Genomic DNA, 16,081 nt, shown 5'->3' with positions numbered 1-16,081 from the left:
GAGGAAAGCTCAATTCAACTCTTTCTCCAAACTTATCTAAATCCCTTGGAGTTCTCATTCATCAACTTAATTTTGTTTTATACAGTATCAGCTTTTGCTTTATATTCTCCTCCCTCCCTCTTTCCCCCCATTTCCAAACAGCTGCTGTCTTTCTCTACTGGGTTTCCACTGAGCCACTAGACATTTCCTCATCTTTATTCTACCCTGCAGGTGTCCCTGGCCCTTTCCTCGTACTGGGGACAACTGACTCCTTTGGATGACGAAAGGGTCTCTAGGACTTTGTCTCTCTGAATTACATGCCCATATTTTCCCCTTTCTTTTCTGATTACTCCATGGTCTGTTTCCAGATCCATTGCAGGGAGCACGAGACATTGCTATAGGTGGTATAACAAAGCGTGGAGCTGAATAGGCCATTAGGCTCCCAGAATAAATTTAACACACAGATAAGGAGAGCAAACTTCAGGGAGGGAGAGAAGGGGAAGCATTTCTTTGACCAGCACAGTTCACAACCCAGGAAGGTATTCAGGTTCAATGTCTAAGGAGGTGCGTGTTAAAGAGAGTTCAAAAGATGTAAGAGGGTCTAAAAGATGACTTATAGGTAAACAGAACAGATTCCTCTAGGCACATGGAATGTCATAGGAAAAAGAGAAAGCAATTTGGGAATGAAGTTATTTGAGAAAGGGGACTGGACACTGGGATTTCTTAGTCAGTTCTTGGCTGTGTCACCAAGGCATCTCATGTTTCCCCTCTAAAATCCCAAATCGGGATAATAATTTACTCAGGATACTCCTATGTATAAAGTACTTGGAGGTTTTCAGGTTAAAGTAGCTTTTTAAAGATAAAAAAAATGATCATAAGCTAACAGAGTCTTTTCATTTGAAATGTGAAGTTGAGATTCATTTCAAAAGTATTTTGTTCTGTTGCAATTTTTATTCATTTATTTTTTAAATTTTGGATTGCTGGGTAGGAATCTTTATGGTGCCAGTTACTTGAGCTTTGAATCCTTTAAAAAAAAATTAAAGGTCAAATGAGGTTTAAGTGAAAAGCTTCATTGCCATTGTTATGTTAATATATAAATAGTAAATCCAGTGTGCATGCGGGAAATAGGGTTCTGCGACACTAGGAAGAAACTAAGGTAACTATAGAAACATAAAGGAATTAATCATTTTAGGTCAACGTAAAACAATAGTGTGTCATCAAAAACATAAAGCTCTCTCAAGTCTGTATTTTTCTATAAAGGTGGAAGCCCACCATTCCTGATGATAAAGCAAGAAACCTTCCTGTTGGTTCCTATAAACCTTCCTATGAAAAGCAAAAGCAAATGGAAAAGAAAATGCTCAGTAATTGTTTATTTTCCTAACTCCATGTAAAATTCTTAAGCTCTAGTCCGTCACATGGAGTCCAGGATGCTGGTATTAGATCAGCGCTGGCCACTCAGGATATGATTCTGACGTTCCACCATGGAGAGAGGAGGCATACCAAGTAGCTAGAGAAGCTGTGGGCAGCTAGGTAGTGCAATGGGTAGAATATTGAGCCAGAGGTCAGAAAGACTCAACATCTCAAGTTCAAATCTGGCTTCAGAGACTTACTAGTAGTGTGAGCCTGGGCAAGTCACTTAACCTTATTTGTTTCATTTCCTCATCTGTAAAATGAACTGGAGATATAAATGACAAGTATCTTTGCCAAGAAAACCCCAAATGGGGTCACAAAAAGTCAGACAACTGAAATGACTGAACAACAGAGAGGCTGTGAGATGACCAGAGTTGAATACTCCTGCTTTGTCCTATGAGGACCTTGAACTTGTCACCAAGAAAGGTGGATAGTGAGGAAGACATCTCTGTGGTAGAGCAGACATGATGAATAATAGATTTTTTTTGTTGTTGTTATCTCATTAATCCACTACTCTTTGACTTTCCTGGGATATACTTAGAAGCCTTGGCATATGGATTTTCTTTAAGTTGGTGTATGTATTCAAAGAGAGGCAGCTGGTGATACAGTGAAATCAGTTGTGGACTAGGATTCTGGAAGACTTGAATTCAATTCTGGCCTTAGCCATTTACTAACTCTGTGCTCCTGGGCCAATCACTTAACCTCCATTGGCCTCAGTTTCCCTAATGAGGATAATATTCCCTACCTCAGAGATACGCACAATTGCTGTGAAGATCAAATGACATGATATTTGTAAAAAGCACTTAGCAGAATGCCTGGCACTGAGTAGGTGCTTTATAAATGTTTATCCCTTCCTTCCTTTCCCTATATGGATAAATAGTCTCCTTTGGAGTCAGGAAGACCTAGTTTCAAATCCTTTCATTGACATATACTGACTCTGTGACCACAGGCAAATCATTTTACGCATCCGTGGTCCAGACAAACTCTAAGACTAAAAAATTACAGACGACTTGCTTACTGAGTGTCACCTGTACCACTGAGATCACAAATTTAGACTTTCACCTCTAAGATTAAATATGATTATTTTTATTAATTGTTCTAGTCTCATCCTAACTTTAGCCTATATTGTCCTATTAGAGTATATGTAATGCAAATTAAAGCTGACATTCATGTACAACATTGTGAGGTTTATAAAATGCTACACATGTATTTGATCTTTGCAATACCTTTGTGTGTTAGTTATTATTTATTGATATTACTATTACTGACATTTTGCTGATAAAGAAACTGGGACTTAAAAGAAATTAACTTTGTCAGGACCTCACAAATAGTGAATGTTAGAGGTGGGGTTTAAATCCTTATACCTACTTATGGTCATGCTGTCTTTTCCATTAGAATATAAACTTCTTGACAGTAGAGACTGTGCAGGCTTAACACAGTACATGGCACACAGTAAACGCCTAATACTTGTTAATTAATTAACTAATTGAAAGACGTAATATAGAAGAATATGGTTGGTAGCATCTTGATTTTTCACATCAGAATTTGTAATTGCTCTTTTAAAAAATGTAGCATAGAGTCCTGAACTTGTAGTCAGAAAGTTAGGGTTCAAATTCTGCTTAAGCCGTTTGTTAGCTACTCTAAATAATCAAAGGCTGGTCGCCATCTCTCAGAGTCTCCATTTCCTCATTTGTGGAATAGGAATTATAATTATTGGGAATAAAAAGCTTTGTCAACTTTAAAAGCAGTTTTGAACATGAATTTTTATTATTACCCCCAAACTGTGATTTCACTGGTGAAGAGGCCCCCCTGTGAGAAAATATCCCTCTTCATTTTCAGGACTGCTAATGCCCTGCAACTTACTGTCTTGGAGACTTCCTTTGGCCACTAAGGGGTTAAGTGACTTGCCTAGAATCATGCAGTCTGGAGGTGATAGAGACAGGATTTAAACCCATTTGGTCTTGACATTGAGGTTGGCTGTCTATCCTTTCTACCCAGGGCACCATGCTGCCTCTCATAGTTCTAGATCAAATTATGAAAACAGTCAAGTAAAACAGAAAGAACAGAAAAGTTAATAATGGGAAAACTTTTGCTGGAATTCCAGGGACTTTCCAGAAGGATTAAGACAATAAAACCATGCAGTGGAAATTAAGATCATATAACAGGAATTCACAAAAGTAGACCAAGGATGGTAAGAAGACAAGCATTTGGCTTCTAGAGGCACACATTCAAAATATTTACATTGCATTAGGGAAAAGCTGAAATGGGCAGTTTCAGAGGAAATGGGGAAGATTTCCTTGAACTGATGCAGAGTGATATAAACAGAGCTAAGAGAAAAATTTACCTAGCGACAGTATCATTACAGAGAAAAACAACTTTGAAATGCTTTATAACTTGGATTGATGTAATGATCTACTCGAGGTCCAGAGGACTGAAGAGGAAACATGTCACCTACCTGCTATCTGAGAGTTAATGGATTTAGAAATCAGAGTGACATTATGTATTTTGGCATTTGGCCAATGTGGGAATATGGTACTCTGTACTACGCATGTTTGATGTGGTTTAAAACAAATGTTTAGTGGAGGTGGAGGGAGTGGAGAGAATGAGAAATAATAGATGGTTGTATAAATAATAACTCAAAACTCCACCAAATTTAGGGCATGTTCTTTTTTCTAAATAGTATTTTTTCTAATTACATGTAAAGAAAGTTTTTAACACTCAGTTTTTATAAAATTTTGAGCTCCATATTTTCTCCTTTCCCTTCCCTCTTCACTTCCTAAGGCACTAAGCAATTTGATATAGGTTATATATGTCCAACAGGCCCTGGAATCAGGAGGACTTGAGTTCGAATCCAGCCACAGACATGAGTTGTGTGATGCTGGGTAAGTCAACCCCAATTTTCTCCCCAAAAAGGCATATTTTTAAAGATTTTGAAAGACCATCAACATCTATAATATGGCTACTGGTTGAATAAGGTCAGAATTTCACCCACTTTTAGGAATTCATAGTGCCTCAAGTACATTGCTATATAGGAGAGTAATGCTTTTTAAATAATAAATATGAAATTCACCTCTTCATTCAACAAATTAAATTATTAATTAAAATTAAGGCAGTTGGGTGGTTCAATGGATAAAGGTTTTTGGACCTCAAGTCAGAAGAATCCTGGTTCTGCCATTGACAAGCTACATGAGCTGGGAAAGTATTGGTTTTGCTATCTGTATCACTGGAATAATAATAATAGCACATACTTATTTACAGAGTTGTAAGGATCAAGTAAGACAACATGTACAAAATTCTTTGCAAACCTTTGTTCTTTTATAAAAATGCTAGCTGCTGTTTTGGGTACTAGATGTTTAGGTGTTTAGGTTAGGAGTTTTGGCACTGAAGTTACAGAGGCAAAAATAAAAATAACCCAGACCTTAAGCAACTTATATTCTGGAACAGAATCATTAGATTTATCTAGATGTCAATACAAAGTACAGTGTCTCTTCCATACCACAGGCTTAGGGGCATGGCCACCCATCCCCTGCAATCTGGAAAATCCATGTAAATCTTTTTGGTTCTCCTTTCATACCAGAGAAATCTGAATTTTCTCTTTTTCTTTATGGGGTGTTTACCATACATTATTGTAAAATTTGGGTTAAGTGTTTAGTTATGGACCCTGTGTCATCTTCTGGCCTCCATGTGTCACCTGTAGTTTCTGCAAAACTCCCCCAAATTCCCATTTAATTTCTTATGCCATCCCCAATATATTGAAACCATAATGGTGAAACTTGTGACATGGAAAGGATAACTGTCAGTACGAGGTAGTTTTAAGAAGAAAAGGCACTAAACACAAGAGGATCAGAGAACGTATGAAATGGCACTTCAGCTGAGTCTTGAAATGAAATGAGGAATTCTAAGAAATAGGGGTGCAAGAGCATTCAAGGCAAGAGGGATAGCCTCTGCAAAATTTCAGAGGCTAGAGATGGATTGGCATTTATAGGGAACGACAAATCAGTTAGTCTAGCTAGTATATAGAGTATGTGAGGATGGATTAATTTGAAAAAAGACTTGGAAAGATAGGTCAGAACTGCATTGTGAAGAGCTTTAAATGTCAAACAAAGGACTTCATATTTTTTCTAAGAGACAATGGTAGATACGAGGTTGCAGATTAGACCCCCAAATACCAGATATTCTGATAGCTTTCCTTTTTGTAAAGGAGCCCTAAGTGAGGAAACATAAGGGATGTTTTGGAGCACTCCTAGTTATGGGAAGAAAATAAACTACTTAAATCAAAAGAAGCTTCAGACAAAAGCCATAGTAACCAAATCTTTCATACACATTCTCAGTAAGTTTGCTTTCCTTTTGCAACTCTTGATGTTTACACAGCAACGAAAAAGTGGGATGATACTTTTTGCCTATGAAATAAAACAAGACTAGCACTGAAATGTAAAATATAAGTAATTAGCGGAAGCATATAAGAGAAGCAGAATTCATGCCTTCAATTGGATAAATAACATGATTCATATAAGAAAGAGTTAACTATGTTGTAGTATTTTAATTAGGTTTGGAGTTTGGATTTGGTTCAGATAAAAAATCCTCAACTGCTTATCCCAGGCATACCAAGACTACCCAGACATCTTGGGTCTACAAAACTGGGCTGGGCATCTCGCCCAAACAGGATTTCTGACAAGATTCTTGGGACTTCCTTCTTGAATAACAGCTTGAAATTCTGCAAGTGTCAGGAACCCTGTCCCTTTGTTTACTCTGTTCGGGCTGGAAGACAAGGGTGAAGAGGCACATGGAAAATGTGTGGGTGACCAGTGAAAAGGTATCTAGACTTGTTAATTTCTGTAACAACAACAAAAAATTAGATGAAGATTTGGGGCATGGTTTTGGTCAAGATACCAGAAAAGGAGATGTAAATTTTGATGTATATAGGTGTATTTTTCCTTTTTATGTGTGCATAATTTGTATATGCATGAACACATTTCCATGTGTTTTTCTAATGCCAAAACAGTGGCTGGATGTTCACAATTTCAAATTCCTGCTAATCAAGAAACTGACCGAATCTTTGCTGACTTACCACAGACTTGCAACAGACAGCTTGGGTTCAAAGCACCCCTCTTTTACTCTCATTCCACTGAAAGAGGGGTGGGGGGAGGACACTGATTTCTGAGACCTAGCACCTAATAGGTGCTTGACAAATGTTTAGTGGATTAGATTGGATCCCATACTCAAAAAGGATAAAGCAGGGGTTTCTCAGAAGTCTGGGGGTGAGGGGAAGCATTTTCAGTCCAGGAAAACTGGGTGACCTACTTTCTAGGAAAACTGAATGGAAGGAAAGAATGCATACTAATTACAACACTGAGAAGATTTTAGAGCAAGACCTCGATCTCTCTCTCTCGATCTCTCTCTCTCTCTCTCTCTCTCTCTCTCTCTCTCTCTCTCTCTCTCTCTCTCTCTGTCTCTCTCTCTCTGTCTTTTCTTTTTTTGAGATCTGGAGAAATGATGTAAAAAGAGTGAAATGAATTGGGTTGTCCAGAAGTATACCTATAGCATTCAACAATGAGAATTTTACAAGGAAATTTGCATTTGATTCTCTCCTTTTTGATCTGTAGAAATCAGACAAAAATAAGATTTAAAAGGAAAACCTATTAGAGGTAATATTCTATCACTTCATTTCCCCTCCATAAAGCAACAGAGATATCTATTCATTTGGCATGTGTAAGTATGACCAAAAACCCAGGACCCTTGTTGAAGATATTTAATAATCTAATAGTAATAATAGCTAGCATTTGTATAGGCCTACTGTGTTCCATGGTCTATGCTGAGCACTTTACCAATATTACCTCAGTTGTTCTTCATAACAGCCCCGTGAGGTAGGTGTTATTCTTATTTCAATGTTGTTGTTGAGGAAACTGAGACAAAAAGAAGGTAAATAACTTGCCCAGGGTCACCCAGCTAAAAGTAGGAACTCAGACCTTTCTGACTCCTACCACCTAACTGCCTATCTCTGTTCCATTCCATTCCTGCTTGTTTGCTTTTATGGGATTCGTTTTCTACTCTTCTCCCAATCCCTCCTACCTTTAAAGTACTATGTGGTATCTGTTGGCATTGCAAATGAACAGAAATAAAATTAACGTTTTTGGGGAAGCTATGCTGCTTGTGACCAAAAGGAACACTGAATTAGCTAATCACCCTTCCCTGCCTCTGGCCTCAAGGATGTATCTTGTCTTTCTAACCTGTCAACCTATGGTTTATGTGGACGGTGCCTTGTCTTGGGTTTATGCTGTCACCACTTCTCCTTTACTGCCCATGATCTTTTCCAAGGGCAGCTTGCAGGGCTCACTCCCCCATCCCAGCACCTCTTCTTCTTTTCACTGAAAATGGGTTACCAGTCTCTTATGTGCTATAAAAGCACTAGGAACTTTTATTAGGTTTTTGGGGAGAGAGGGGAGCATAACAGTTGGGTATGAGAGGATCACTTAATCAGGGGAAGGGCATAGTTGTTTCTGGAATGTTTGGGGTGAACGGCCCAGAGCGTTTGATTTGTGATATTCTCTAGAGCAGGTGGTGAGACTATAACTAAAGCAGTCTTCTCTAGAAATAGCATTTCAAGAAAACGCTTGTCAGACTCTCATTAGCTCAGGTGTTCTTAACCTAAGGTTTGTGTCTTGTTTTTTGTTTTCAAATATTTTGATAACTGTATTTCAACATAATTGGTTTCCTTTATGTATTTTATGCATTTAAGAACCATATTCTAAGGATGGGTCAGTAGGCTTCACTTACTGCCAAAGAGGTCGATGCACACACAAAAAGGCTAAGATTCCTTGGATTAGATTTTTGTCAAAAGTTGGAGAAATGTGGACTAGATGGAAATATAAACTGAGAGGTTTGGGAGTTGGTTGCATGGCTTGACCTAAGGAGTAAAGATCAGTGGGTTGATGTCGACATAGATGGAGATCCCAAGTAGGGCATCCTAGGGATGCTAATTGTTCCTGGTGAGCTCATCATGTTTATGATGACTTGGATGAAGACAGTGATGAAATTCTTGTCAGATTTTCTGATTGCACAAAAGATGGTCAAGATCCAAAAATGCTCAATGAAAATATTGCTAAAATGAAAGACTGTTTGAGGATTACAACAACTATGTATTTTCTAAAATGAATCTTAATAGGAACAAATACAAAGTCCTTCACCTGGGTTCAAAGGACTCAACTATGGAGATAAGGAAGGAATTATTAGACAACAAGCTATAGAAAAAAAACCCCTAGGAGTCTTAATAAACTTCAAACTCAATAATAAGCTGAGTATGATACAGTAGCTCCCCAACTGATGAGATTTCAGAAATTTTAATATTCTATTTATATTTTATATAAGTACTTATATAATTCATATATGCCCATATACTTGATATAATAATAATTATTATAAGAATTACCATTATCCATTGCCTATTAACATATGGGCACCATGCTAGTATTCAGCAATACTCAAATCCCACCTCAGGCACTTAATAATTTTATGATCACTAAGGAAGTTACTTATCTTCTATGTACCTCAATTTTTTAATTTGTAAAATTAGGAGACTGGACTTGGTGGTTTCTGTGATTCAGTCCATTCTAGCATTAAATACATGATCATGTTTTCCTAGATACTAATTTAATATAAGTACATTGGAGAGGAAAAGAGAAAATGGGTCCCATAGAATGGTTTGGAACAGATTCCACAGCCAACTATGGATGGTTTGTTCTGAGGTTTCTCTTTTTTCTCTTACTTTGTCTCTTTCTCTGTTTCTTTCTCTATGTCTCCTGATTCCTGATGTAGGTTTTTAGCAGTCTTTGGGTAAGAACATCCTTAGGAAGGATGAAAGGGGGGGGTTTAAGGAACACACAGCAGGTCTGATGTGGGATTCAAACTCAGGTCTTCTAAACTTTGTCCAACATTCTACCTGTGATGCCATTTTCCTGCTTCTATGGTGCATAGCTCTCTTAGTAGCATCATAGTCTCAACAGGAACCACCGGGGTGGTCCTAGAATATATAGAAGCTTTGAAACTGTCTCAGGATTAAGAATCTTAGGGATATTCAACCTAGTGAAAGGAGAAAAAATGTTTAAAATGTTTTATTCCTCTGGTTTTAAGAGCTGTTTTTCTGATCCTGTGTAGACACTGAAAGCTACTTGAAGGAAGAGACAGGTAGATCTCATATACATCTTCATATCTCCCTTCAAACTGACTAATATGACTTGGATATGATAAATTCCCCAGAAAATACTGTTTGGGAGAAAACGACAAAATTTAGGGTTGGCTTTGAAATTTTTTTTCCCTTTTATTTCTTTAATTGCTATTATCATTCAGAAATGGAAGTGTCTCTGATGTCACTTTGAAGTCAGCATATACTGTGGTTGTAATTGACCCAACTCTCACAAATGGTTTCTTTGCTACTCTGAGTTCACTTTAGTACTAATGATATGCTTCAATCAACTCTCCTTTTCATTTGAAAAATTGGTTTCAGTGCTATTATCTTTTTACATTTTGTAGGAGAAATATAATTTTCCATCTTGAACATTAAGTAACTTGAAAAAAAGTTTTAAATATTATGTGAATAAATGAAATTATGTATAGATATTTTAATGAAATATTTAATGTTTCACACATGTAATGTATATATTTGAAAATAAACATAAAGGAAGATAAATGGCAACCTCTATTATGTAACACCTATTGGAAATTATATTATTGTGAGGATATTATCCTAAGAAAATAATTATATTACACTATAATTTTAAGGCAATTGAGATAAGGCTGTCTGAAAATCTCCTCAATAATTTTCCATAATGGTACAAAATCAATGAACAACAACATACAAAAGCAAAGAAAAGCCTCTATCTGAGTCTTTTTATTTCCCTTTAAAAACAAAGAAGTACAATTTCAGAAAGAATGATAGTATAGCATTTTTAAAGTAATAGAAACTGTGAAGGTGCTAGTTTAGTGCCTCATTATATTTCTTAAATTGCTGTTCTTGTATCCCAGATTTCTCTAACTAGTTAACTATTATCAATTGGATATGTAGGAGACTTTATGGAAAAGGTTCTTTGTGTTTTTTCAGTGCCTTCTGTGCTCCAGGGTAAAGATGAAAGAAGGAGAGCATTTCAGTGTGTATGTGATGATCACTTTCTAAAGCAAGGACTCCTAACATGGGGTTCATAGATGCTTAAAGATTCCATGGCTAGATTTCACGGGGTTTATGAACTTGGATCACAGAAAAAGAATCACACCTTTATTTCAAGGTAACTTATTTCCTTTGTAACTTTTGAATTTTATTTTATGCATTTAAAAATATTATTCTGAGAAAGGACCCATGGATTCATCAGATTGCCGGAAGGATTCAGAACACAAAAAAGGGTAAAAAAATAAAAACTTTCCTATTGAGTATTGATCTTATCTCTGGTATGGATCCTCCCAGAGGATCCCGTCCTTGCCTTCTCTAACTGAGAGATTCAATGTAATTTTGGACAGTTATGAAATATCCTCTTGTGGTTTGCTTTTTGAAGCCAGCAACGAGCGAAAACAAGTGGAATCATCTTTCTATTGAACAAATTGCCTCGTACAATAATGTCTTGAACGATATGTTGGGGAAAGGACTTTCTTATTCCTTTGTTTTATTATGTATACTAACATACCTTTTTTACCCTTAGAAATGATCAAGAATTTTTACCCTCTACCCTTTACTGTCTTTATAGAAATACAGAAGATAGGAAAGAAACTCAGAAGCCACTTAATTAAACCCATTCTTGAACTGGAATTTCTAGCCACAGAATGTCCATTTAACAACACATAGCAGCCTTGTGCTGGAGTGGGGGTGAAGTTCCTTGGTAAAGGGAGTCCACTGTTACTTGAGTAATGGTTAATAAGTGGCTGAAATGTCAGATGCCCCTTTCAGGTAATTGGAATGGGCTCATGACCTAATAGCTTCTACCTGATGGGGGCAGGGAGAAGGAAGGAAAATCATGTACACATTCAAGTATTATAATAAAAAAGATTAAACACATTAATATATATGAAATGTTGCTGTCTACTCTGATTTGGGCCTCACCATGAAAGGTAATTTAGAATCTAGGAACCTGATGACACAAAAGAAAAAAAATCATTTCTCCCAAATTTCCAAATTACCGACATCTGCTAGATAATTATCTTTCCATATATCTAGATAACCTTCAGTTATATGAAGCCTGTGTCTATGCACAAAAAGTGAAGTGGAAAATGGAAGCAATTATCTGGAGAATTCAAGCCAGAAATCATTTTTGCCTTAATTATCTGGATAGTTCAAGCGTCACTTGGCCTAAATCATATAAGAGAATTGCCTTTATCCTCCACATTACCCTGCTTGGGTATATAAAACCTTGATGGAGATGGATTTTGTGGATAGCTTAAACCCCCAAATCAATTTTGGGGGGCTGAATGTTCCCAATTAGCTACTCCCTTGACCAAATTAATTGAGTAACCTCCAAGTCTTGGGCTACATCTTTTCAGGAGAAGAAATACATCTCTATATGATGATAAAGGAACTCGTTGGGTTGGGACTGTTTGTCACAGATAGTTCATACAATTAATCCAGATGTGCCACAGGTGCATGGCAATCTGGATTGATTGTTAAAACAGCCAGTTGTGGCCCATCCATTTAGTTGCCTTACTGGGAAAGTCATTGAGTCTACTGGAGACAAGAGGTTCACTGCTCCCATAACAAATACTGTATTCAATGGATTTTACTGCCATGTACTATAACTACAAATTACTGAAAAATTCTATAGTGAACTTTATATAGGGCTAAACAGTTCAAAGAATGATGGAGGCTCTGAGTTGGAGTAGATCTTAGGGACCAGTGATTTCAAATAATATCTGAACATGATTTCTCACCATGCCCCACTTAGCAAGTAGCCAACCAGCCTCTACTTGAAGATGGAAAGTAAGAAGAGATGCCTACCTGCCAAGGCAATTTTTTCCACTTTGGGCTATTTGAATGGTTAGGAAGTCTTTTGCAACATCGTGCTTAAGTTGACCACTTTGTCACTTTCACCCCTTACTAGTTCTACCTTGTGGGGCCAAGCAGGACAAGTCAATCCACTCTTCCACATGACAGCCCTTCAAACTCTGCTTGTCCTGAATTGTTTGTGAAGGACTCATCTTTTTTTTTTTTTTCACTCAAGTGGCAAAGCTCGTGATGCTGGTTCCCCATGACCTTGCCCACTGGTAGAAACTGACTGCTGTGAAACAAGCTAGCTATAATTTGGATCCCCATTTTGGTTCATTCACCACCAACAGACATGGCCTACATCTGGGCTCTCAGCTTAAAGAAATCTTTGTGACTTGGTATGAAAAAGACAAATGTATCACACACTCCATTCATAATAACAAATGAAGCTTCTAACAAATGGTTCTTATTTTAGTAGCACTTATTACTTCCCAATTTTGATAAGCATTTAAGTTTCCCATTCAGAATTACTTCATTCATTTTGGTAATAAAGGAAGAAAGTGATGAAATAGAAGTTTGATTTAAAAGTCTCTGTTTTGCTCCAGATAAGCTCCTAAAAAGACATTTGTTGAAGTTACTTAAGGCCAGATTTTTAGAAGCTTACTGCTAATTTGAACTCTATCAGACGAACACACATATGTGCACCCGGTTTCCAACACAAATCAGAGGCATGAATAATTGATGTGCTTTTGTGCTCCAACATTTTCATTAAATGGAAGTCAGCATTTAGACTCAGAAATTTTGGAACTGGCCGTCAATCTGTAGCATGGTTAACTTTTTATTTTTTAAATGAATTAAAGAATATGATTGACAGTTTCTTTTTATACTGAAATTCATGCCAACTGAGTGGAAAAGAGTAAATCGCTCGTCTTCTTTTTGGTCCTGACCTTTGATTTCATCAGCGGATGAAACTTCTCATGTTGACTCCCTTCCTTGAAGCAGATGGCGAAGACATCTGTAACTAACAGTCTTAAGTGGCTTCTTGGTAGCAGAGATCTAATCAATAGTTAATAAACATTTATTAAACATACTATGTGCTAGGCAGTCAGGTGGCACAGTGGATAGAGCCCCAGTTCTAGAGTCAGGAAGATTCATTTTTGTGAGTTCAAATCCAGCCTCAGACATTTACTAGTTGTGTGACCTTGGGCAAGTCACTTAACCCTGTTTGTCTCAGTTTCCTTGTCTGTCAAATGAGTTGGAGAAGGAAATGGCAAACCACTCTAATATCTCTGCCAAAAAATTGCAAATGAGGTCATGAATACTTGGACATGACTGAAAAATGACTAAATAATGACAAAATGTGCCAGGCAGTGTACTAAGAGGTGAGTCAAATGTCAAGTGATGGGTAGCAAAGTACTTCCTAAATGCTATTGCTCACAGGTTTGGGTTCTTTATGGAGCAGATCTTTTCAAGTTAAGGAATCATAGCTGATCTTTTTATTATGTTTAAAAAAACTTACAAAATTTTTTTGAGACACTAACTGACTTGATTCAGTGCCTGATACATAGTAGGTGCTTAATAAATGTTTGTTGACTGATTCACAGGTCCTCATAACAACCCTGTGATGCAGGTGCTTTTATTATCCTTGGTTTTCAAATGGGGAAACACAGATTGGGAGAGATTGTGTCAGTTGCCCAGGATTACACAATGGGCACATATCTTAGGTAGCACTGAATACCAAGTTTTCCCATCTCCAAATCTAGTGCTGTATCCACTAGCCCATAAAGGATCCAGTGTGATGTCCCTGCTGATAAGTTTAATGAAAAATAAAAACTCTTCAAACTCCAAGTATGCTTTGGAATATGGTGCTGGGAGCAAGACAAGGGAATTGAAAAGGAAACAGTTGATAACAGATCTTTTTGAAGCAGATGAAATGTATTCTGTCCTTGTCATTTGATAATTCATTAAAAAAATCACCCGTGATTCACAAATGCAATGGAAGGTGAATTATTTATATTTTGCTATTTTCTATTTCAATTTAAGATCCAATTTATAATCTGTATCATGTTTGATGGTGATATAGAAAGTCTAGCATGGAAGAAAGCCTGAAGAAGTCAATATGATCACATACTTCATTTCTCTTGTCCCTTCTGATTAGAAAAATGACAAGATGGTGACTTTGTGTTTCTGTCCTTCTGAAGTAAAGAGTAAAAGTGAAGGAATTTGTAACATTCTGACCTCACTATCAGATGGGCACCAAAGATTCATAGGATAATGTTTATAAACCACAACTTATGAACAACTATCACTAAAATCCACATGTTAATGATACATTATTGCTTATAACAAACATAATTTTGCTCTTTAGAAATGTTCTACACATGGCCCTCTATGCTACTGGTCCCAGAGAGGCGTGCAGTGAAAAGAATTTGCATCCATGAAAACACTAAAAATTATATTAAGAGTAAATATCTCAATAGGCTTTGTACAAAGGTGATTTTTATCATTACAGATTTAGAGATGAAGAACACCGCAAAACAAACCGTTCAGCTGGGGATGCTTAGCTTCAAGAAGAGACTTGAAGTACAGGGGACTGTATATAGTCTATCTTCAAGTGTTTAAAGAACTAACATGGGGAAATGAGATTGGTTTTGCTCAACTTGGTCCCAGAACCCAGAACTAGGAGTAGTGGGTAAAACTTGAAGGGAAACTAACTTCAGCCTTCAGACAAGGATGGGAGTGAAGGTGGGAGTCCTGCCAACCATAGCTATGCAGAAGTGCAATAGGTTGCCATGGGAGGTAGTAGATAACTTCACTGGAGTTCTTCAAGCAGGGGCTAGAAGTTCATTTTCTAGGTATTTTTCAGTGGTGGATTCTCGTTTAGGCATTGGTTGGATTAGCTAACCTCTGAAGTCTTCTCTAATGAACGCATTTCATGATTTAATGATGTCTTCTACCATTACTTAGATAAAAGAGGATGCTATACTCTGGGTCTTAATTTTTACTTTAGAATTCAAACAAAAACCCAAAGAAACAAAAATTGTTTTGTATCTATAGGTGCTTATTAAATGCTTATTTATTTATTATATTGAATGATGCAAATAGGGTGAATGTATGAAAATACATCAATTAAATGCTTACTATCTTCTAGCAGTTGTGCTAACTGCTGATGGTACAAGTGTAGTTATCTCTTCTGCCTCATGGGAGTTAGGGACAGGGTGTCCCCATGATCTGGAAAATTCATAAAATTTACTGACCCTCCCTTTGTATATCAGAGAAGTCTGATTTTTTTCTTTTACTTTTATGGGTTGTTTATAGCATTTTATGGTAAAATTTGGGTTAAATATGTATTCATAGACTCTATGCTATCTGCTGACCTTTGTGTGTTGTCTGTGGCTTCTGCAAAACTCCCTGAAAATTTCCATTTAATTTCTAATGATGACTGGCAATATTCTGAAGTAGCAATGGGACAAGTCTCAATGTGAAAGGAATAACTGTACAAATGAGTAAGACAGTACCTACCCTCATGGAGTTTTTTTTTTTATAATAATACAGAAAAAAATAACACAGAGAAGTGGTGGGCAGAGGAAAGAATTTTTGACGAAAGTTAGAATTAATGGCATTTGGAATTCTAAGGGAGTTATTTTCAAAATACTGTTTAATTTTACTCAGTGCTTTTAAATTTTCAAAGAATTTCAAATCTCTCATCACATTTGCTGTTCCTATGGAGAGAGG

The 16,081-nt window shown here is 36.9% G+C and overlaps 1 long non-coding RNA gene across 1 annotated transcript in view; it reads left to right on the top strand.

Moving 5' to 3' along the window:
• Window positions 1-16,081, top strand: part of LOC140529869 (uncharacterized) — a 101,476-nt gene that overhangs the window by 6,741 nt on the left and 78,654 nt on the right. Inside the window, exon 2 of the long non-coding RNA XR_011975712.1 lies at window positions 4,210-4,271. This is a non-coding gene — a long non-coding RNA (uncharacterized lncRNA). The remainder of the gene's footprint in view (window positions 1-4,209; window positions 4,272-16,081) is intronic.

The sequence above is a fragment of the Notamacropus eugenii genome, chromosome 2 (assembly GCF_028372415.1).
Source record: "Notamacropus eugenii isolate mMacEug1 chromosome 2, mMacEug1.pri_v2, whole genome shotgun sequence".
NCBI lineage: Eukaryota > Metazoa > Chordata > Mammalia > Diprotodontia > Macropodidae > Notamacropus > Notamacropus eugenii.
This window is presented reverse-complemented; position numbering and strand designations above follow the sequence as displayed.